At 39.2% G+C, this 23513-nt stretch overlaps 1 protein-coding gene across 1 annotated transcript in view; it reads right to left on the bottom strand.

Moving 5' to 3' along the window:
- Positions 1 to 3750: 3750 nt before the first annotated feature.
- The window catches only part of IRS1 (insulin receptor substrate 1), a 57066-nt gene continuing 37303 nt past the window's right edge, over positions 3751 to 23513 (bottom strand). Inside the window, exon 2 of the mRNA XM_075031839.1 lies at positions 3751 to 4814. The gene's annotated coding sequence lies outside the window, so the exon portion shown is untranslated. The remainder of the gene's footprint in view (positions 4815 to 23513) is intronic.

The following is a 23513-nucleotide window of genomic DNA, read 5'->3' as shown; positions in this document are numbered from 1 at the left end:
GAATGGCACAGAACCTTTTACAGAAAACATGTTCCCAGCGAGCTTCACAAGGCACAAGGTGTTTGAGTTCACCCCCCCCCAGCCCTGAGAGGCCATGCAGCCAGCTTTACTCCGTCTTACAGTACAGATGCAGAGTTCTTGAGCTGTAACATCTGAGCCCACCCACTGCAGGCATACGCTAACGTTTGATTATCCCATTACTGCTAGTCCAAATGTAGAATACAAAACTTCCACCCTGAAAGTATTTAAATACAGAAGTTAGAGTAATGCCTGCTTTCTCAAGTAGTCATTGATTAGCCTCCACCTTTTCCTCTTATACATAAACATTCAGAACACCCATTTGGAAAGCAGCAAGTATGGAAGATCATGGTCCTCCCCATCTCATATTCCTCATTTCATCTTTTTTGAGAATACTATCACCTTAGAGGTACAAAGACAAAAAAGAAAGAGCTTTTCTACAAACTGAAAGTCCTGAATTTTTTTCAACTTCCACTCTTTTCCATTCTCCACCCTACAGCCTGAAGAATTTCATATGGGCATCTGTAAGTTCACAAACAACTTATTTACAGTATCTTCAAAGCCACAGCTTCATGAAATTACTAATAAGCAGGCAAATACAAGGTGACCTGGACAAGAGTGAATACGTCACTTTACACCAGTGAACTAGCCTCAAGGCTTGCAGGCTGAAAAAAACAGGAAACCATCAGCTGCTCCCAAAGACGGGTTGGAGGTCACACAAGAGACAGGCAAAAGATTCACCCTAACTTCATTATTTTCAGTATTGCTTCTTTAAACTAAGCTAGCTTAGGTGAATTCAGCTGCAGAACAAAGCACTCAAACATCTATCCAGACTGATTCAATTAACAGTTGACATGTTGTACTTAAGCTGCTATCAAGTACTAGCTTCAGCTAATCATTTCAAAAGCAAATGTGAAAGCTGTTCATATTGCTGCATTAATCTGTTGCTGCAGAGTAGAGCTATGTAACTGAAATACTGCACACGCTAAGTTGATAGGACCCATTTAAGCACATACTACTCATTACACACCCCTTGAGTGTAGTAGAGAGCATGAATAATAGCATCAGCTAAAAGTCAGCTGGTAGCAAGATGGACACGGATGCTTAGTTCTTAAATATGCTGAAAGTAAGGCTACAGCACTAGAATATGCTTATAAACGTGGCCTGAGTTTCTTTTTTGCTGTCTGAATTTGTACTTTTGCTGTAAAAAAATTAATGAACACTACAGGAGACATATGACATTTTAAATACTAATTAAAGAGGTTAATATCAAAGACTAGAAGGACAAAAATTTATTCAGAGTTCCACAACATACATGTCAACTCAGCATCAAATTCAGCTTGAACACAGCAATCCTTGCAAAAACCCAAGTGTGTAAGTGTTGCTTGTGCTCCTGGAGACTGCTTCAAATGGTTTTTTCAACCCCACTCATTTTCAACCAACAGCACCAATAAATCCATTCAGTAGGGTTTTTGAAAACTGAAGCTGTCCCAGTAATGGAGCCAGAAAGGAACTCAAATAATAACCAGAAACTTCCACTTGAAAAAAATTCAAAGCAAAATAAATTCCTGAGCATCTGAGTTTTCCTAGCTGATATAGGACTGATCCCATTTGCTCATTTTCAAACTTAAAGAAATTATAATCTGTTCTGGGGCAGACAGAACAAAAGAATTCATGAAAGGATGAGATAGTATAGTACCATATTTTTGAGGCATTTATGCTTTAATTTTAAAGGGTTTGGTTCATAATGGCCTATTTAGAAGAATTTATAAGAATAAAAACCTATGCAAGAAAAGAATCAAGAGTTCCAGGTTTGGTTATGAATGCATTCTGCTTCAAAAGCCTTTTCAAAACATTCGCTAAAGAGGCATGTTTAATTTTACTAGGAAAAAATAACAACAACAACAAAAAAAAGCATGCTAACATCATTAACAAGCTGTTTCTCTGGCCATACGTTACTATTAACAAGAATGGAATCCCATCAGATCAGCACTATCCTCCCCCTCCCACTGCCAATTCCTACGATTTTTTAAAATTCATATTTTATGAACAAAATTTGCCCATAGATGTATCACTGTGAAACACTTCTACAAGGATTAAATGTACCCACTAGTGCCTTTTAGAACTTAACAGTAGCTTCCAGTACCTACAAACCTATTATTTCAGTAATTGGTAGAGCATGCAAATTATCTGAAACAATACAAAGCACAACAGCCATAAAATACTGTTCTATCCAAGGCACTTTAACATCAACATGGGCTAATATTTAGGAACCAAATCAACACAGTGAACATTTATGTTAATTCATTAAGCTGGAGAAGGCTGCAAGCAAAGGGGTTGGGGGTGAGTTGTTCTTATGTTTTTACCTCAGAACATATGCAAGTTTTCATTGCAACTAGAGCCCATTTAAAAAAAAAAAAAAGAAAAAAAAAGAAGGATCTTAAGATAAAATGAAAATGGGTAACTTGCAAATTGAAATACTGGTCTGATGCATGTGGCTTTCTTTTTAAAGCAAGTGCTGCCGCCTTAGCTATTAATGGTTCTTTGGAAAAATATACACCAATGCTTACCAAAAGTAATAGGCAAGCTACTGCAGATTGACCTACCTCTTCCTACATGAAAAAAGCAGCAAAGCCTCATGTCTTTTTACTGATTGGTATCGGCCTCTTTCAGAGGAGACTGCTCTGTCAGCAAAGGCCAAGATTTCCAAAGGCAGCACCCTGGGAATTTGCAGGCCATTGCCAGGCTGCCACCTCACCATGCAACAACATCCTCAAAACTGCCAGCATCACCACTCATGCAATTGTTCCCAGTGATCTGGAATGATTTAAGTATTCGTAAGCTGCAAGTCCTTTCTTAAGTGAGTATTTTGACTTGACAGGGTCAAAGTGGTTATATATGTGCAGTAATAACAGCAGATCTAAGGGAATGGTAAGCCTCCAGCAAAAGAAGAGGTGAAAAATAGCTGTGCAATGGCCCCTTCATCTATACTGCAGTCAGAGGAGAACATTGCATTAACCACTGCCTAACCCCAGACATCATAAACATCTCAGGGGAAAGAAACCCCTTCTTTGAGAGTTTGACAGCCTTCCTGCAGGGAGAGCTGGTGCTGAGTGCTTGCCTTTTGCTGATAATAAGAATCCTGTTGAATGTGCACAGGTCCGTGGAGCTGCTTCGCAGAAGCAGGAGGAGGGACCAACACAGACCTGACATGGCTTCAAGTTCAATTTTCCCTTCAACAATGTTTTATATGGAAATCCATGATCTCAGTCCCAAAAAGAATTAAGGCTCTGCAAATGCTATGCACAAAAGAATTTCCATCTGCACAGAACCAGAGTGGAGCACAGGAGACTCACAGAAGAATTCTTCCTCATCCTTCCTCTTGCACTGATTTCCGGACAATCACCCAGGCTGTTCTTTTTAAATTTTATACTGAAGTCTTGCTATGGCTTCCAGTGATTTCACTTGCTGTAAACTCTTCCACCGACTTCAGTGGAAAGAGGGCTGTATCCTGAAGATTCTCCAGAAAACTGAAACAAGAGCTTTAGTGAAATAATTCAAGGAAGCATACTCCCTACTACACCTAATTACACTTGACTTTATTCTTAAGCTATGGTGATCCACAGCCATTCTCAATTACACACAATGGAAACATCAAAGAAACCTGGTGGGACAATTTGAGATATTTGAGACAGCTTACCAAGAAAACAAAAAACCCCAAAAAACACTACAGCAGATAAAACAGTATCTAGTTTATTACATATAGAAAGAGATTTCCAGAATTTACAAACACCCACATTTTCATTCCAGGGAAAGAGTCAATTTGAAAAGTTCACCCTTTTTTTTTGTTTTCAATTTGTTTTGTGGTTTTCTGTTGGTTGGTTTTTTTTTTCTTTACAATATATACAATGGAAGACTTTGATTTCTTTTTTCTGATTTTTTGTCAGTTCCTGTGCAATTGATGAATTCAAGTTGACACTTGTAAATACCATGTACAGTAATGTTTGTCTTCATTGTAGTTAATACAGACTATTATTTTACAAGGAGTACAAAATTATTTTTCTTTTGGAAAGAACTCAACTCAACATCAGGGTTATCTTACAACTGATAGTATCAGTAAATATGACTGTACAATCAAGGCCCAGGGACCAATGACTCATATTATATTATTTTCTGAATTACAATCTTAAAACAAGAATAGTACCCTACTCTATTCTTAGAAGCCTTGTTTTAAGCAGGTTTCCCACTCTGTTTACAACAGAATATAGTATACCTCAGTTCCACATCAAAAAAGATGTGCTGTAGGAAAAGTTACATTTTAATTAAAAAAGTACATGTATAAATCAAAACCTATGTTAAATATTTAATACTCTTCAACCAACATTAAGTTTTGTATGTAATAATTTACAATGATGATTTGTCATACAGGTTTTCAGCAGCAAATGAAGTTGTGTAAATGTGCTAGTAAAATACCCATTCTCACCATGACATAGTGGTGGGCACATCAGTTCATCGTGGCCAGCTAAGTCCTTATGGTAGAGGATGAAGTAAGAGAGACTAATTGTCCAGGTGTCACAGTGCTTCTGCTTGGCACAACACAGGATGTGCAGCTCAGTCAACTAACTCCTGAGGTTTGTGTAAAGTAAACAAACTGAACTGGATGCATCGTACCCATTTACAGAGGAAGAGGAGGAGGAAGAGGAGGTGAGGTCCTAGTTGTGATAGCATGAAACATTTATAGTCTTGATACCCATGAGTTAAAAGAAGGATTTGCTGAGGTTGTATAGGTCATCATTCTGAAATTGAAAGAGAAAGAAAATTAGCATCATGGGCACTTTTAAAAGCTTTTCTGTGATTATTTCCCTCCCCCTCCTTTTTTTTTTTCCTTCTTTAAAAGAGTTATCATACAAACAGAAAATGTTAGCACCTTGAAAAATTATGGCATACACAGTTGAACTGTACTCAAGCATCTGAATCCCAAAAGCATTTAAAACAGATGTTGGCAATAAAAGTCAAAGCAGTCAGAAATACATTTAAAACTTGCAAAAGATTCACCTAAGCAGAAACAATTTAAATGTCCATACTGATTAACTCTGACAAGCTCCTGTGACGAGAGAAAAGCTCAAACCATTAGCCTGCTGGTGGTGTTTTTACCCATTACAAGAAAGATTCATTAGATATCGGGCCTCCTTGTAGGGCTTCCTGCCCACCTGCAAATGCTACGGCTTGCATGAGAAGGATGACCAAAGAACAGAGCACTAGGGGTGCAGCGTTACCATTCTCTATTGACCTACAAGTTACCAAAAAAATTGTATCCAGCAAATCCTGCTAAAGTCCATAAATTTAATCTACATTCTGCTTCTCTCTCTGAGAGAGTACTGGGTGCACAACAAGGTCCTGCAACCCTAATAACGCACAGCACAGGTTTACTGGGGAATGAATGTCAGAAGCTGCTTTTGACCCTGTGCCGCCACCAGTCCTCCTCATCTCTTGGCTCCAGGCTCCCTGATCTGGCACACAGTGCAACTGCGTCTGTCAACAAGTCCTCTCAACTCTGCTTTTCAGCTGATTTCACAGAGGCAGGTCACCAGTGCGAGGGCTCCGGTCACAGGCAATGTAGCACGCAGTAGGGCGCTCTGGGTGCCGATCTGCCTTGTGCTCTGCCGGCAACCCTGCGGCAGACGCTTCAGCCCCCTGCGGGGAGTGGCGTTCCCACTGGAGGACGCAGGGTTGAGGCCGCCCGCCAGGACACCGTGGGGTGCCTCCCCGCTGCACCCAAGGCCCTGCCGCAACGGCCGGCTGCACGCACGCACAGCGCCTGCCTCCCGCCAGCCGCCGGTGTCAGCCCCGCTGCCCGCACAGGCATGCGATCCTCGAGCCACCGCTGACCGCAGTCCCGTCCTCCTCTCTTCACACTACAGTCACATGCAGCCGTGCCCACTGGGGACTGAAGAACGCACCAGTGAAATGAATACTATTTTTGTTTTAACTGGGGTTAGAGGGCTGCCATCATTTACATTTCAGGAGTTTCACCCAAAATCTGATGAAGCAAGACTCAGATTTTACATAAAAGTGTGTCTATTTCTATATTCGATATTAACTACGCTCCTGAAAAGATAGGTAAACAGTGCATTTTCCTCAGTACAAATAAAGGCTTCCCATAGACACGCTGAAGTAAAAAAAACTGAAAAGACCTCCTGTCCTATATTCTTTAATTGCCCAAGAAACAGAATTTACTTTGTGTGGTCCTTCAAGTGAAAGGAAAGCCTATCCCTGCAAATGATGTGTGGTATGCTGTGAAAACTCCCTGGAGAATTATCTCACAGATCTCTTATTTACTTTCAACTTTCTTCTGCACTCGCATTACGATCTACTGGAATGTTCCTACCCAAATATCTATATACAGCTTCACATAGCTTTGCAGCCCTTCAACTATGTTGGACCTAAAATTAGCCAGTAATGCCACACTTTATTAATAAAGACGAGCAACAAAGGAGAAATGGCTTCATTTAAACGGAGGAGCAAAGTGTGTGTGATCTGCGTGCTGCATATCTGAGGCAGGTGTTTCACACCCAGCTCCTGTGCAGCAGGGCCAGAGGAACAGTTGGGTGCCCATCAGCAGGGCCCCACAGCCCGACCTGCCCTGCACAGACAGGGCAAGCAGAAGGAAAGCAAGTAACAGCTTTTCTATGTCACTAGACCTTATTCTGCTAAGAGATTTTAAGTACATAAATAATAATTTGCAGTATCAGGGCCAAGTATTATACCTCTTCACTAGTATTCAGGCCATCTAAACTCGAATACATCATATATTGAACAAAATGGCCTGCCCAATCCAATTCAATCAATATGGCCAAGAAGTCATCGCAAACGATACTAGCAGGCATTCATTCCTGGATTCAGAAGTCAGAAGACCAAAGGAAGAAAGAGAGTAACAAGTCTATTTGAAAAACAAAACACTTCCTAGAGGAATTCACTAAGAAAATAATACTGAGGAAACCCATATTCAAGTCCTGCACATGTGTAAAAGGCAGGCTGAAATATCCAAGAGTTTGAGATTTAGGATTAAGAGCCAGAATCATGTAGGACACAAACTGGTACAGGCTGCATTTCATACAAAATTCAGCTGCGGGTATGACAGGACACTGGGGCATGGAGCAGTTTCAAGCTTGTAATTACACCTCCAGGATCTTCAGCAGTACAACATGGAAATCTGACTGTCAACCTTTGATAAAATATCAGTAGCTTTTGTTTTCTTCTGATCTTGTGAAGGAAAAAAAAATTAGACTCTTTAATACAGACTGAAATTATTGATTGCAATCATTTGTTTTCATATCCCCAACTCCTCTGACAAATCTCCTTCCACAAAACAAAAATTGTGTAACTGAGAATGACAACCCGTGCTACTATTACAGGACAGTGTTGCCTGTTCTGTCTGAATGCACAAAGATGCCTAGAAAACAGCCATTCTGAGGGCAAAACTGCTCCTCCAAGGTCACTGGAAATAGTCAACCCATAAGGCCTTGGATCCAGGGAATTCTAGTTTGTGCATAACTTACAGCCCAAAGCCCCATCCTCCATTTTAGCAGTATGTTTCAAGACAGAAGTACCTTATTCAGAATTGAAGTCATCGGCTGGATACCTCATTGTTTCTTATCAACAGCCATCAGCATTTCCTTAACAACATATAAAAACAGTGCAGAAGACAAGCATTTTAATAGAGAGTGCTACGACAGCAGCGAGCTGAGGTAAGGATCATTAAAACTACTGACATCACTGTTGGCAACCAGAGAAAAGGGAAAACCTGTGTTTAATCTATTTCCTACTCACCACAAGTTTCAGCTGGAGTCCCCAATAATGCAGCTTGTGGTTGAATTTATGGAAAAAATTAGTGATGCAAGAAAAATGTACTGAAACAAACAAGTATCTTTAAAAGTTACTACAAGGTACCCTTGACAAGTAGTCTCTGCTCAACATCTGTTACAACACACACGCAGATAACACTCACACACGTTCCAGCTGGCAATGCTTTCTTCTCAAATCTTTTAGTCCAGGCTGGATACAACACAGTTAGCTGTAGTTCCTATTACAACTGAAGTCCCATTCTTAAATCCAGTAACTAAAAATAAGTTGATACTTCATTTTATTTCCATTATCGGGGAGCTGGAGAAGGCAAAGAGTACTTAAAATTTGAACTCCCTAAGAGCAGATTGTCTAGACAATTTAATAATATATCTTTCCTGAAGTTAACAGAATTTTCATATTTAAAATAGATGTGTTGTTAAAATACATTTAAAGTGTAATCCTTACTCCTTCCTTACAACCCATTCTCTTTGAAACGTAACCAAGGAGGAACAAATATATTAAAAGAAATGAGAAGTGAAAACTCAAGTGATCTTCAAGCAAAAGACTTTCCAGTAGCCATTTTAAGCTTTTATTTGCTATTAAGGGCCAATAATTTGTCTTGCCCCTAATATGCCAACAGAAATGCCCTTCCAAAAGGTCATTTCATTTCAAAACAAATAAAATTATGCAGAGTTGCTGTTTAAGCTCCATGATCATTTCAGCAAATAAATGCAACTACTTTGTCACTGATTAATACGCCAGGGCAAAATGCAGCCCCCAAACATCAGATCTGCTTAGTATACTGTGACACCTTTCCAGTGTTAGCTGGACATTTGTTTAGGAAACAACTCTACAGCTAATAGAGCCACGTCAATGAGAAGATGACTCCTGACTGAAGAAAATGCAGATTTTTCCAGACCTACAGAAGGGGGATCATTTCCCAACTCTGCCATCAACCTTGCTAAACCAAATGTATTCTCTAAATCTGTACCTATCCCACCAGCATCTCAACTGAAACAATAAGCAACAAGGACTGGTTGAAGACTCCCTGCCAAAGTTATTAGTTATAAATAAAAGGTTTTAAAAGTAAATGCACTTGTTATTTACTTTAGGATTAATCACATAGAGTATCCTATTCTGGGTAGATTAGACAGTGATTTACAGCATAATGAATACATCTACCTAGTTAAAAAAAAAAAAAGAAAAAAGAAAAGAAAGCTCAGGATCAAAAGCTCAAAATAAAAAGATAGCCATTATGAAAACACACAGCAGACTTGTGCAGAATTTCACACGTCGAGGTCTGCATGCAGCCTGGGCACCCTTTGTCTGGGCAGGTATAACCAAAGGTCTCTAGAAATGTGACACAACGTAAACACATTAAGTAGTCCTGAAAAACTCTTTTACAGCTCTTGTCTTGGTGACATTTGCATGAGTCATCACCTGATTATAATGAAATGGTGCACACCTACTTAAAAGCTGAATTTATCCACATGTTTTTGTGTTCACTGTACTGATGATCCTAAGTAGTGTCTGTTTACATCTTGGCATTACTAACGTGTGCACAGATATGGGAAGTACCCCATTCAGATAAATTAAAAACATCCACCAAAATTTAAACTGGCTCAAATAGCTTCTTTTCAAAGAGATAAAAATACGGTGTAGTTTCCCCCACCTCACATGGACCGTTGAAAGAGTAAAGGAATGCAAGAAGAAACAATGGTTGCTCTAGTATGTTAATTGCAGCCTAAGTACTAACAAAAGCAGTTCAATATAGAACTAAACAAAGTAATTACAACGTTGCTATTTAACTTGACAGGCTATAATCTACATTTAATAAGCCTAGATAAGCTTTTCTTCACTGTACCCCAAAATGCCTATTTCAGTCGTAAGTGGGGAATTACTGAGGATTCGGTTTCACCAAGTCCTTTCCTATCAGGGCGAGTAACTGGATTTGATGTTTTCATCCCCTTTTTCTTGTTCGTACAGGTAATCGTTCTCTGATGGGGGAACGTAAGGACCAGTAATAGATGGTACAGTCTTTCTGCTATGAGTTCAGACAGAATTCACTCGTTTCATGTATAGCACTGAAAAATGTCATCCTCACCACAGAGGAAGATCTTCCTCTTTTCCCCAGAAAGAGGTGGTGAGAAAAAAAAACAAAAAACTAAGAGACTTTTAAAATAAGATGATGAGCAGAATCAGGTTCTTACATTTAAGAACTCATTTCCTGGGGTGTAAGTACAGTGAGAAAACACAAACTAAACCACATGCATTCTTCGGATGAGCTGCTACCCAGCAAAGAATTCGTATGTTTGTTTTCAACTTCACAGTATGTCAACCTGATTTAAACTCTCTCAAGACAAAACTAAACCCATCACTGAGGTCAGCAAGAAAGGCTGCTGCTACAGACAGGAAGCCAAGGACTGTCTGCCCCAAGCATCTAGCATAGGAGAGTGACACTGCTGGAGGTCAGATTTGCCCATTTCCAGTTTCCACCTGTAAAGAGGAAGAAACAAGCCAGCTCTCTGCACTGGTATAAAAAAAAGATACTCGAAAAAGGAATTCACCAAGTTTGTATGTAGAAATATATTTAGGGGATCTCCTGCTCTATTACACAAAATCAGCAGCAGTTAGGGGGTACTTGACCCAAGTACTGGATTTCTGATTAAATATTTCATCTTTCAATTTTGGAAAAAAAAGTTACTGAGTTCTTGTTTTTCTTGAAGACTACAAGAAACAAGATATGACTAAGCCTAGAAAGAAAGAGCTTAAATTCAATAGTCTGTTTTGTAAAGAAATTCTACAATTTTCTTGCATTGGTACAACTAAGCGATAAAGCAAAACAACTGTCCAACAGCTGCAAGTTATAAAAACCCAAGATGCAGCCCAAAGATTTTTGTTTGTTTTTTATTAAATGGAAAATATGGGAAGAGTATCTCTCATTAAAAAGTGCTACATTATAACTGGGATTCTCATGTTTGTTTCTTCCAATTTTGTAAGGACTGACAGTGTGCATCTTTCCCCTTCCTTTACTAGTAGTCCAGCTGAGTAATCACCTACAGGTTAGGTCCAGCTTACAGGAAAAGAAATTCCTTTGTTTTCAGGACTGAAAATAATGATGTTATTATGAAGCCCGGGAATGCAGGATCTCATGAGATCAATACTCCAAGTTCATCCCAAATCTTCTCATAATGCTTCTCTAATACTCTTGGCAGCATTGTTTGTGTTTGATATCCCTCAGATAAACCCACTGCTGGCTCAGGGTCTTCTCCCATCCCCGAGACTGCAATAATGAGAAGGGATATCAAAACCTAAATGTGTATCATCTAGTTAATAGCTTCAGCCTTCACAGGACAACATTGCTTCTGATTTTAAGATCCAAAGAAACTTGCAAATTCAACAACCCGGGTCATTAATTATTTTGGAATTTGTACTGTTCAGTTCACTGCATTTTCAGAGTCTAACCCTGAAGAATTTGGGGCATTCACGCTTCCCCTGACGACCCAATAACCCACACTCAGTTCAATAAAGCAACAGTGAAGTGTACTTTGTATGGCTGTATCCTTGAAAGAGGGAAACACTGCTCAGTATTTATCTTTATCAAACACATAGGGAATCCAGAAACACAACTTCATTACGCAATTTGTTTCTTAAAGGAGTTTTCTTAGCACAATTTTTTTTTTTTTTAAATTACATTTATGGTAGTTTGGAATTCAATAAAACTCACCAATGCTGGGAATCATTACAACTGCTCTCCCTATGGGGAAGCAGATGACCTGTGTGCCTTTAGATGCACTCACACACCCTTAGCTTGTTAACAATTTAAACGTACACAATTAAATTTGACCAAACTTGAGTGCACTGAAGCTGTGCTCATATTATATCAACTAAATTACATCAGCAGTGGAGCTCAGCAACACATAACACCCAGTGTAGCTACCACATAATCAGAATAGATCTAAGCTGCTGAATTTTCATTTTCATTATCCTTCTGTAAGTTTGTAGTTCACATGCCTTTCTGGCTTTGTGGTCTGGTTCCCCATTCCTGCAGCCAAACGTTGCCACTTTCTCCTGTGCTTTCCAGACCCAACTTTACAATGCTTATTTTCTGCCAGATTTACTTTTCTTTGACATGGTTTTTTAACATACGTAAATAGTCTCAACTACCTTGAAAGTATTCTCGTGATACATGCTAAATTGTGAGAGTTCCACCTTAAAGCAAGGATTCACACCATTCGGCTTCGCTGGAGCCATTTTCCTCCCAATGGACAAGGTAAGGGGAAAAAAGTAGAACAGACGTAAGAAAAATGGCATTTAAAAGGAAGACATACAGAAGCCCTGCAGGGGCATAACCTGGCTAGCTGACCTTCCTTTGAAATTTTCCCAGTGCAAATTAAGTAGCTAGTCTGCAGCACTTCTGGCGGCAGCATGGGAAGGAAGTTCTGCAGTACTTTTGGATAAAACACTTCCTTAATTCCCAACAACAGCGCATTAAGTATCAAAAAAGGATAATAAGGAGGTGCTGGAAAACACATTCTGAAAAACACGCCAAGAAAACAGAGGAAGGGATAAGAAGAAATGAAATGTCATAAAGTTGACAAAATTGTAAGAAGTAGTTTGGAAAGCCAAGGTAGAAGCAAAGCATTCATTATTTTGACACTGTTTGCTATGCCTTAATACAAAAACTGTACCATACAGCAGAAATAACAGTTGAAAACAAATTAGAATCATAGAATCACTTAGGCTGGAAAAGACCTTCAAGATCATTGAGTCCAACCGTCAACCATGCCCACTAAACCACATTCTGGAGTACCTTGTCTACACACTTTTTGAATACCTCCAGGGATGGTGACTCAACCACTTCCCTGGGCAGCCTATTCCGATGTCTGACAAACCCTTTAAGTAAAGAAATTTTTCCTAATATCCAACTTAAATCTCCCCTGGCTCAACTTGAGGCCATTGCCTCTCGTCCTATCTGCAGCCACCTGACAGAAGAGACCAGCACCCACCTCACTACAACCCCCTTTCAGGTAGTTGTAGAGAGTGATAAGGTCTCCCCTCAGCCGCTCCTCCTAAGACTTGCGCTCCAGGCCCCTCACCAACTGGGTTGCCCTTCTCTGGACACACTCCAGCACCTCCATGTCTTTCCTGTAGTGAGGGGCCCAAAACTGAACACAGGACTCGAGGCGCGGCCTCACCAGTGCCAAGGTAGTGCTTTAATAAAGTAAAAGGAGAAGGCCTTTGGTAAAAGGCAAAAAGCAACAGTAAATTTTGTTACAACTTGAAGCTGGACTAGAAAACAATTATTTAACCACAGACTTAGCTTTTCACCAAGATACCATCATCAGTCTGACATCAAATGAGTGACATTAACTGCTTCGACCCATTGTTTTCTCCTTTGTAGACCAAGACAATAACAAATCTTACAAGTCTACAACATCTGACATAAATTTGTTTCAGTAAGAATGTATTTTCATGTACATCCACATACATTCACAATTTATTTCTAGTTTCTAGTAATTGGCACTCATTTGACCTGACCTCTCTGCCATAAATTGCAAAACTTTAGCTGGAGTCGTATGGCATTTTCCTCTTCCCAGCACTTCAAATCTGATGTTCAAAATCGTTTGACACTTAAGCTGACAACTGAAATCCAAAGCATCAGCCATGCTCAAAAGCTCTTCAACAATGAAGTGCTGTGGTTGGGGTATATACAACCTAGAGGCACGTGGACAAGCACACAACTGGATGCAGAAAGACCTGAAATCTAACTCTGCTTCTTGGTTTGATTTGCTATTACTCAAGTTACTTTGTCTTGGTCTCACGCAAAACAAGTAAAACATATGTCCCATCTATTTTCTACACAAAATTTTCTTGTGAGGAGGAGGAAGTCATGATGTCTCAAACACAATCACTATAACATCTAGGGAATTAGGTTTGAGCCTTAATCTTCCCGCATCTCAGTGTCTTGACTGTGAGATGAGAACTGCTACCTGACAGAAGAGTTCAGACTGTGCCCAGGGCCAGACAGCAGGGTGATAAGTGTCTGGACAGCGCCCACATGATGACAGATGCAGGGCAGCGTCTGGACAAGGTGCTATCAGTAAAATATTAGGCCAACCATAGGTTGATGAGAACAAAAAGAACTGAAAAAATGCTTCATTCCCTGAACACTGCCTACAAACTGAAGAAGAATATGTTATCTGTGGGTAATATTAATTTCTTACTACATGGTCTTAAACTGTGAGAATGCATATGCATGAGGGTGGGGGCAAAAGTATCAATGCTTAAGAAAATAAATAACATGTGAGAATTTTGTGACTGTATATATTGCCAAGCATTATTCCACATCAAAACAGATTTATAAAATCAAGTGAACTCTACATGCAAATAGATTTTTTAGCTGGAAAAAGACACAAAATTCCAACATAAGAAAATAAGCCTTTACTGGTAGAGCAAGAGCTCTACCATTCTACTCCCACTGATTTAGCAATCAAGATACTCTGGACTGTGATGGGATTAACTTCAAAAACAATGCTGAGCACTTTAATGAGCTCCGAGATGGTTCATGGCTAAACTATTCATTGTACCATTTAAACACCAAAATATTTGTCTGTATATAGATTAGGTTTTCAAAATAATTGTAATCCAATTTATTTCCAGAAACCATAGTGACAAGAAAATAGTAAATATAGGGTGATGAAAGAGCACAAAGGAAACATAATACTGATTCAAAACAATGGAGCTATCTCAAGTTTTAAGTATATGGACAGAGGAAGCAGCACCTGGCAGGCTCTCCAGGAGGGGGGAGCACTACGTGGATACAGCTGTGAATTAAATCCAAATTATAAAGACCAATCAGACAAACCAAGTCTTTTACTGCTGTTTCTTTAGAGTTTCATTCAGTGAAATCCTAAAAGCCTGAATGACAGCCAATATTATATTTTAAAGTTACTAACAGCTTAAATGGACTAACCTTCACTTGTTCAGTTGCCGTGATTTCAAATGGGAAACAAATCAACAGTCACGTTAATTATCCGATATAATTTTAACAACAATCTAGCATTATGAAACTGTATAATTACACAAGCAAAAGTCAAAATAGGTGAAAGTTTTTCTCATCTCAGAATTTGCAGTCAGACATTTTAATTCAGTAATACTTAAATTCTTTTAAAAAAACATGCCAAGTAGAAATTTTTCCCATTTAATGAAAGTTGTTCACAACAGCATCAGTAAGAATCTCACTAGATGATAGATACTGTATTATCATGACACATAAATCTTCCATCAGTTGTCGAACCTAGTATTAAGGATAACTCTTTAAAAGCCATTAGTATAAGTCAATTGAAAATTAAAAGCATATAGCACTACAGATTAAAGGCTTAGCATGCACACCAAAGGATCTGTATATGATGTCACATCTCATTAAGATGTCTGGGTTAATCAATGATTGAAAACATCCACAAAACATTAACCTTGGCAAAATATGTAAAAATTCAACCTTCTTACACTGTATGACCGCACTATATAATCTCATAAAATGAAAAGTTCTCCATGTTCTCATAACCTACGACATGAACTTGTACCATTGGCCACCCAGTTTTCTCAACCAGGAGAGGAATTCTTTAACTATCTTGGACTGCTGATAGTCTCAGTGATTACAGAAGTAATTGATGCTACATTTAAACCTCTCCCCCAAATAAATTAATCATCCTTTAATATCAACTTCATTCAAAAAGTTACTCAAAACACACACAGAACAAGGTCTCTTCCTGAAACACGAAGTTTAATATTATACTAGTTAAGCATCAACAATGGTTTTAGAAATGGTTTCACAAAATAGTATCTGACAAGTAGTTATTGAAACTGCTAGTCTTACTGACTACAGTACTGTTTAAATTAGTGTTGATGATGGACCATAGTTTCCTTGATGTCCAAAACTAGGCATACTTTTGGCATTTAGCACTTCAAAAACTAAAATGCGCTAGAAAGAGAAGGAAGCACAATTAGGAAAAAGGACAAACTTTGGCATACAGAAGTAAAGGTCCTCAAGGCAAATTACCGTCAGACATTACCTTGTGCCTCTTTTCACCACCAAGTCTTCTAACAACTATGTATCCCACTACTGAAGTCTGTTACAGTTCAGCCATGCCACAAAAAAGCCATTGACTAAAATACCCTGAAAATAACTATCCTAGGCACATAAATATTTTCTTTTCCTTCAGAGCAACTGCTCAGTGGATTGCCCAAGTTGCAGCTAAACATAAGCCAGTTAAGGGGCAAAGACATTCATCTGCTGCAAAGCAGAAATACAGTCAGCACAAAACCCAAAGACAATGAAGTGACAGGAGAGGAAAGGAGGGTATGGACAGCACAAGTAACACAGTCACCAAGACGACAAAATACGTTGTGCCATAATCAAGAAACCTTAGCTTGCACTGGTTTCTTTGGTCTGGTTTCCTGAAGAAATGGAGCTGATGTAATTGGTAGAATAGAGAGCAGACCTTCTAAACAGGATGTAAAATTCAGTTTAACTTTGCAAAGACGTAAAGTTTCAGATACACTAAGCTACTTGTATTGGGTTTGTGTGGCAAGGTTTTGGTAGCAGGGCAGGTTACAGGGGTGGCTTCTGTGAGAAGCTGCTGGAAGCTTCCCCTATGTCTGACAGAGCGAATGCCAGCTGGCTCCAAGACAGACCCACCGCTGGCCAAGGCCGAGCCTATCAGCGACGGTGGTAGTGTGCGCTTCTGGGATAACAGATTTAAGAAGGGGAAAAAAAAAATTTGCAGCAGGCACAGAAACTGCAGCCAGAGAGAGGAGTGAGAACATGTGAGAGAAACAGCCCTGCAGACCCCCAGGTCAGTGAAGAAGGAGGGGGAGGAGATGCTCCAGGCGCTGGAGCAGAGATTCCCCTGCAGCCCGTGGGAAGACCCTGGTGAGGCAGGCTGTCCCCCTGCAGCCCAGGGAGGTCCACGGTGGAGCAGATCTCCACCTGCAGCCCGGGGAGGACCCCACGCCGGAGCAGGGGGATGCCCGAAGGAGGCTGTGACCCCGTGGGAAGCCCGCGCTGGAGCAGGCTCCTGGCAGGACCCGTGGCCCTGTGGAGAGAGGAGCCCACGCTGGAGCAGGTTTTCTGGCAGGACTTGTGACCCCGTGGGGGACCCACACTGGAGCAGCGTGCTCCTGAAGGACTGCACGCTGTGGGAGGGACCCACGCTGGAGCAGTTTGTGAAGAACTGCAGCCCATGGGAAGAACCCATGTTGGAGCAGGGGAAGAGTGTGATGAGTCCTGCCCCTGAGGAAGATGAAGTGGCAGAGACAACGTGTGATGAACTGACCGTTAACCTCATTCCCCATCCCCCTGCACCGCTGGCGGGGGGTTGAGAATCCAGGAGTGAAGCTGTGCCAGGAAGAAGGGAGGGGTGGAGGGAAGATGTTCTGAGATTTGGTTTTATTTCTCATTACCTTACTCTGGTTGATTGGTAATAAATTGAGTTAATTTTCCCCAAGTTGAGTCTGTTTTGCCCATGATGGTAATTGGTGAGTGATCTCTCCTGTCCTTACCTCGACCCACAAGCCCTTTGTTATATTTTCTCTCCCCTGTCCAGCTGAGAAGAGAAGGAGTGATAGAGTGGCTTTGGTGGGCACTGGCCTCCAGCCAGGGTCAACCCACCACACTGCTGTATGTTTTGTAAAAATCTATGGCTGAGTAAAGGATTCCTTTTCTGAGGCACAGTTTTAACCCGTGTGTGCCGCAGACAGCAGGCTGGTCAGCACCCACCATTAGACCCCACTCCCTTCTCCTCAACAGACCCAGCACTGTCTGGCAGATACTGCAGAGGAAAAGGGGCAGAGGGTGTACTGCAGGCACAAAAGGGCCAGTTAATATTTCTAAGACAAATCTATAGGAAACAGGGCTTCATTAGTTCCACTGCTCACAGATCGTCTGTGTAAGCAGTTTTGCTTGCAGCAGTGTTTTGTTAGTACTATTACTGTTATGTTATGCAAAGAATGCATTAAATTCTTAAATATTACATGAGATTTAATGGATTGTGTATCACATGTAGAAGGTCAAACAAGGAGGGTGATGCTCCATTTAGCCTTATAACTTAAAAACCAGAAGTCTGCATTATACTTAAAGGAGCAAGTGCAGATCAACATATTCCTGAGATGGGAGAAGGCAGCTTGAAAAGCAGAGGGAAATAATAAAATAAGTAAATAAATAAATAAAATCACCAGTTGTGACAAGCCACACTGCAATTTTCAAGAAAGTTGTTGTCACTCTGATCTTTGTTATAAAGGTAATCCAAACCACAATAAGACTGCAACCAAGCAGCTATGCAATTGATGACACCTAATACTAAGTTACTTCCAAAGCCAATGCTCCACAGTAAGGAAGTTTTACAGTGCAGTCCCTTTTAAAACCTTTTCTGCTTTCGGAAGCTATCTATATGAAATTCTCCCTGCATCCTTATCCAACAGGATATCGCATTTGTTTTTTAAGTTCTTCTATCTGTTTGGAAACTCCCTGCAGCTCCAGTGGTAGGGACTCTTGAGTGTCCTTGCTACAGTAAGAACAACATATGAAGAATGGCAGAAAGTATCTTGACTTCTGCTTTCCATCTGTATCTTCATGCCAGATCCAAAAAATACTCTAAGTATGATTTTAGGTCCAGTTCTCTTAAATGAAGGCTTTAATTAAGATAAAGCTAGTATTTTTGTTATAAAACTTCCATTTTCATGGCCTTTTGGGAAAAAAAACCCAACACACCACACACAGCATGGCAACCAAAGAGATCTCAGTCTACATTATTTTGTCCATCTGTTTTCCAATAACAGCAGATTTTTCATATTATTAAGAAGGTTTTTTGAAGGTACATTTCATCACTTTACATCACATAAGGAACAAAAGAAAACAACTTTGCAACTATGTTGTCATATTGAAAATATATGTATATTGCAGTTTAGAACTTTATCAGAAGGTATAGTGCTTATCACACTTTTCTGCAACATGAGTTTTCTACTTATCACATGCATTGTACAAAATGTAAGAGTACAACACCACTGCCTATGAGTTTGCATATATGCAAAAAGGAGCTAAAGTAGGCTATAGTAGCATGAAAAAAAAAGTTCAACTGCATTGCTGGAAAACCCCAAAACCTCCAAAACCAGGACAGCTCCCTGTCTCAGTAAAAAAACAAAACCAAACAAACACCCAACCCAAAACCTCCATATTGTCAAACACAACTTATGATTCCCAGTTCAAATTCCAAGGACTCTTAGAAATAAGAATCATCTTGGAAGGAGAAGGGAAAAACAAAGAACACTTATTTTCTACAGATAAATACATCCTCTATTGGTAATGATTGGTTTTTATTACATTTTCTCCAGTCTCAATAATTGCATATTCATCTCTCTTTAAAAACATTACTTTAAACTTTTCAAACTTAACTTCATTGCTCATTACCAACTATGCATAATGCTCAATGCAATTTTTAATTTTAATTAAGAATCACGACAATGAAATGTCAGAGTTTCTGCAGTGTCTGTAGGCATCTTGTTCTACAGAGACAATATGATGAAATACAAACACTTTCTATAACTCACGAGTCCTGGTATTTCAGCAAGGTAAAACAACCCTTCAAACTTTCCTTTTTGTCTGTGATTCTCTTCTAGCTGAAAGCCCTAGTTGATAGGAAAAGATGCATCAAGGTCTGTGGAAGCACACACAGTGGGAGACACAGCTTTTAGAAATAATAACTGAAAGGTATAACAAGTTCTACTGTAAATGCAACTTGGCATTTTTCAGTTACTTATTGACATAACAAAGCATGGCTTTCAAACAATTACAACACCTGAAATGTAGTGATTACTTCCTTCCAAACGTCAAGGTCACTTCAAAATCTGCAAAACATCAGAGCTGTCTAACATATTGGTTGGAAGGGATGAAAAAGGAATACTGTTCTCACCTTATTGAGGATGGTTAAATTCTTTTAGATAAAGCTTTCCAATGAATTTCAGCTGGAGGGGACTGGTAACAACCATGAGAAATTCCAGCCTTAAGCACTGAAAGTTGTCAAAAAATGAGCAAATTAGATGTTCTTCTATTTTACCATCCAAAATATAGACAATACAGACATTCACATGACTTAAGTGAAAATCTTCTTGTAATATCCATTTTCAGAAGAATAAGCAACTTGGATAAAACGCCCTGAACTTCCTTATAGGGCACAACATAATGGTTATTTTAAAGCTAGCTCATCTTAGACAATCGGATTTTTGCTAGCACAATCATTGCATAACTGTAAACACATCTTTTTATTAAAAAAAAAACCACAAAACTGCTTCTTTTGCTACTATTTTTACTTGTCAAATGTCTTCCCTATGGGCTTAAGAATACGTCCACACATGCTTCCAGACTCTTACTTCCTTTTCTGTGCTCAGATGCCTCCTTGCTGCTGGTATATTATTCTCAGCTTAAACATTCAAGAGAGGAGTAAACAACCAATTTTTTCTGCACTGTTGTTTCAGTCAGAGCAATCTTATGACAACAAAAAGTAATAATATATTTAGACATGTGTAAGATTTCAAAGCTGTATATTTTAAATGTTGAACTGGCCACTTCAGTAATACGATGTATATAAAACCCAGAAAATATTAAGCCACTTCACTAACAAAGCCATGCTTCACTGAAAGTGAGATCACAAAATTAACGGAAGAAAGGAGAACAGGGTTTTGGAAACATCCCACAGTTGCAATTTAGATGCAGTCGTTAAACCAGGGAACAACATAGATATCTACTGACATTTTGCTTTAAAAGGTTTAAAGAACCCCCTTTACTTAAGGGTTTACAAATCAGACTCAGTTACAGGAAAACAATGCTGCAATCTTCATTTACAACAAACCCTAAATTTAGTAAGCAAAAAGCCATTAGTAGAAACAAATTTGAGCATAGACACAGTACCTGAGCTATGGGAAGGGCAGTCCATAAAGCACAAACTCCTCCCGCTCTCATCTTTGTATACCAGCTGCTTCTTTTGACTTCAATGACTGCCTTAGTGCAAGTATTTCTATAAGCCAATATTGCTTTTCTTTTATTTAGGAAACTAATATGCAACTACAAACAATGTTTATAAAATTATTATCCATATTCTGTAATATGTAAACAAGTACCTGTTACTTAGAGGCCACAGATGAGCATAATATTAAGTAGTAATAGAAAACAGCTGCATTTTACTTTTCCAATTGTTTATATTTCTAAAGCATCCACTCTTTAAAATATTCTCCATACAAATAAAACACGTTGTGCCTGAATAAAGGACAAAACCACAGAAGTTTTAAAACATTGCATTTCCTGCAATATTATGCAAATTAAACTTCAGTCTGCAGTCTGGGTAGGTAGGGCACTTTTCAAAGGGTACAGCAACTAGAAAGGTTAGTGCTGTCAGGTGACAGGCAGAAAAAGGCATGCTTCACTCTACTGCACAGATTACCCGTACCACCACCCAAGCAACCTTGATATTGCAATCATTTATACATGTGTGGTTTGACTTGAGCTAGCCCACTTTTTGCCTTCATTTGCCACAGAACAGTTTTTATCTCTCTTCCCCTCTTTCTGTACACACACACTCAGACTGATACATGTAAGTATATACATATACACACACAACATATCCAAGCACTCTTTCTTCGTTCATATAGGTTAGCATAAAGCATGATTTATTTCAGCATTTCCTTCAAATGTCTACAGTACGTGTCATCTTCCATGTCAGTACCAACTAGAGGGTAAAGATTATGTGCACAGATTTATCAATCATTAGAAAATAATGCACCCGAAACAGATGATGATCTGGAAGCTTTCAAAGCTCTCATGACTCTTGTCCTGAAGCAGCTTACAGTCTAACCTTTTGAGAGATAAAACAAATACTAAAGTCACTTAACAGTTGAGGGACAGTCTTTGTGTGATCAACAGTGCTTCCAAATATATTAAGTACTTTGAGCTAGCCTACCTTTCGCCTTCATCTGTCACAAATACAATTCCGTAACCTGCACTACAGCAGTATCCACAACAAGGTAGGTTAGACAAGAAGCTAGGTTTCCTCAAAAGGGGAAAACAGACGTGGTTACAAACCCACAGATACAATCTTCTGTACATCTGCAGACTCTCATAAATAAATCCACACAGAACTTGCAGCTGAGATTTCAGACATTTCATAAATAATACCAATTCACTGTTTGCAAACCTACCTGAAGTCAACAAGAATTGATGATTTTCTTTCCCATGTATTCCAAAATTACCTGTAGTTGCAAAATGGTATCTCAGCTACCACCCTACAAAACAAGCTGCTGCTAGCAACTAATTGAGTTGCAAATAATGTTTCTAGTTAGTTTTGTTGATTTTAATTACTCTCTATCGTTTTTACTCTAACTTAATAAAAAGATAGCTTCTAAAGAGGCTCAGGTCTCTTGTGAGAAAATAACTTGACTTTTACTTTACATGATTTTAACCTTTATCACAGAAAAAGCTTAAAAGAGGCCCTGGCATACACAATACTAAAATCAAACTATGTTAACAAGCAGTATTTGACCTTCCTATAGTTTTAAACCATTCTCTGCAGTTGGTGGCGATTGTTTCTGTGAAGATGAAATAAAGTGTTAGTTAGTACCCATATATGCCAACATAAAATAAAATAGAAAAAGTTAAATCTAGTGACTACATACATTAAAAAAAAAAAATTCAAGCCCCTCCATCTTACAGGCTGTAAAGACGACATGAAAACAGCAGCCATTTTTAAATTGGTATAACACTGGTATACCAGGAGGGAACTCATTACTTGCTTTGACTTTGAAAAGAATTTATCTGTTCTTTGGATTAAGTTACAGCAGAGAGGCCCCACCAGCCTCTCTTCACCTTCTGTGGATTTGGCCCCTTTCCAGTTTGGGAAACTAACTGTACTCCGTGCTCCACAACGTGCAGCTCCTTGTGCAGCAGCTACTTTATTTTTAAACTTATCAGTTGGGTGGTGGGAAGTCAAAAATACTGGAATGGATTACTTAGTTTTTAATTATATTATCATTTGTGAAAAATACTGATTATAATTTTGAAAGGCCATTACTAAACATGTTCTATTCACAGTGCAGAACAACAACTGTAACAAGTCCTCTGCTTCACATTTTTCTTCCATCATTTCATGTATACCTTTCTTTTGGAAAAAGCAGATCCTCGGGTTCAAACCACAAGACAGGCACTAAGCCCTAGGCTACAATACCAAGTTAAACTGGGGTGCGTGTGCGTATGTCCCTATACGCACACTTCGGCAGCTGGTAAACATCCGGACATATTAACCACTGCAGAGCAGCTGTAGCAAATCAAATTCAGAAACCTTGCTGCACCTCCTATATGTTTTGGTATGCACTAACAATTATTTCTGTGCTACAGCTGAACAAAGATCATGTGAACAGAGTGTAACTAAGCCAGATCACTCTTCCAAAGGAAGAATTACATGAATATTAGAAACCCATAGCATCGTGTTTTCTAATACAGTCCGTAATCATCAAATGAGGGAGATTTAACTTTTTTAAAAAAAGATGGTGTTAATTCTGTTTCATGTACAGCAAGATATTTATAGTAACCACCATAATAAGGAACA

Source organism: Buteo buteo, chromosome 7 (genome assembly GCF_964188355.1).
Source record: "Buteo buteo chromosome 7, bButBut1.hap1.1, whole genome shotgun sequence".
NCBI lineage: Eukaryota > Metazoa > Chordata > Aves > Accipitriformes > Accipitridae > Buteo > Buteo buteo.
Note: the sequence above shows the minus strand (reverse complement) of the source record. Positions and strands in the feature narration are given on the sequence as shown.